General features: G+C 40.9%; 1 protein-coding gene across 1 annotated transcript in view; it reads left to right on the top strand.

Moving 5' to 3' along the window:
• Nucleotides 1-490: 490 nt before the first annotated feature.
• The window catches only part of LOC107575451 (BRCA2-interacting transcriptional repressor EMSY-like), a gene marked incomplete at its 3' end in the record, with an annotated part of 18,151 nt that continues 17,056 nt past the window's right edge, over nt 491-1,585 (top strand). Inside the window, exons 1-2 of the mRNA XM_016261827.1 lie at nt 491-726; nt 1,270-1,338. The remainder of the gene's footprint in view (nt 727-1,269; nt 1,339-1,585) is intronic.

Below are 1,585 nucleotides of genomic sequence, written 5' to 3' on the forward strand. Positions count from 1 at the left end.
TGTATTATTTTATATTTATTGACGTTGTTGATGATGTATTTTTATGTTTACCTATTTATTTAAATTACGTCATGCTAACACATTACTTTCCATAAAAGTAACTAAGTAACGTAATTAGTATCTTTTTTAATGGAGTAACGCAACATTGTAACGCATTACTTTAAAAAGTAACTTTAACACTGTGTACGTAGTTTATGAGAGGCTTTTTGTTTGGGTTCTTTCACGTCCGACAGTCATTTTGATATAATTTGGAAATTCTACATTTAACGTTACTCAACATATGAAGTCGTTTTCACGTTATCAGACCGTTTTTGTATTATTTTATATTTATTGACGTTGTTGATGATGTATTTTTATGTTTACCTATTTATTTAAATTACGTCATGCAATTTAGAATCAGTAACGGATTACAATTAGTAAGTAATTTACATATCCAGCGCTAAATTGGACGGAAATGCACAACACGCAGCGCACAAAAGAATGTAAACAATGGGCGTCTTCTGAGAGCTGCCCGACACAGTGCCTGATCGCATTCAGACGTGTTCTGCTGTTTATTTTGTGCCGAGCAACTTTACTTAAATTCGCGTTAAACTGTGTTGGAAGCTATTAGCGTGAGAGGTTCAGTTTGGGTGTTTTCTGTCGTTGTGTCGGGCTTTTCCCGCAGGCAGCTGCGAGCGCGGGCGTCGGAGAAACATGGCGGAGCTGAACGGCGGTGCAGAACTGAAGGTAAGCGCCGAATTAAACACACGGCCGACATTATAAATGACACACCGGGGTGTGTACCGGTGATAAGCGCTGTTTCACACACACATTCAGCTCGGCTGTGAGCGCCGCGGGTCCAGTCTGTGTTCGCGTGTGTTTGAGTGAAACTCCAGACAAGCTAACGGCTAAAGCTAACCCTCACAGCACACTGACAGCAAAAACAGTCTATTAAACGACTGCTTCTGGTGATATTCAGCACTCATTCACATCAGATCGGAATAAACGCACAGCTCATCAGTTATTAGCTCGTTAAACTGTCAGAATGAAGCGGCTCTGTGTCAGTCAAAACAGTGAGCTCATGTTTTATGCAGGAGGGGGCGGGGCGAGCGGGCTTTGATGTTCAAATATGGGCGGGTGTATGTTAATATACTCGCGTGACGTCACATATATGTTGTTTTCATAAATGGTCTGAGGAGGCGTGTCCGTTCTGCTTGTTAATTTCAAAAGAGGTGATCTGAAGCTTTTCAAATCTTTGGTGGTGTTCATCTTACATGTTTTCCTCTGAAGGATTTCTTGAAGCTCATTGGCTCTTAGAGATCCGGAGAGAGTTTGCAGCATCAGCCGCGTCTGCCAGAGGTGAGTGTGTTTAAAATAATAGTTCAGAGAAAAATTAACATTTGCTGAAATGTGTTTCTCCACAGGTCACCTGAGATCAGGAGACAAAAGCTGAAACACATCCAGCATTAAGACGTTTTTAACCATAATAACCATAATAAGTCCATAATAACACTTCCTCCAGTAAGTCAGTGTTCTGGTGTGAATCAGGAGAGAAATCTGCACAGATCAAGCAGTGTTTAAACAGCTCTAAACACATATGTGGCTG

Source organism: Sinocyclocheilus grahami, unplaced genomic scaffold (assembly GCF_001515645.1).
Source record: "Sinocyclocheilus grahami isolate Dianchi unplaced genomic scaffold, SAMN03320097.WGS_v1.1 scaffold2650.1, whole genome shotgun sequence".
NCBI lineage: Eukaryota > Metazoa > Chordata > Actinopteri > Cypriniformes > Cyprinidae > Sinocyclocheilus > Sinocyclocheilus grahami.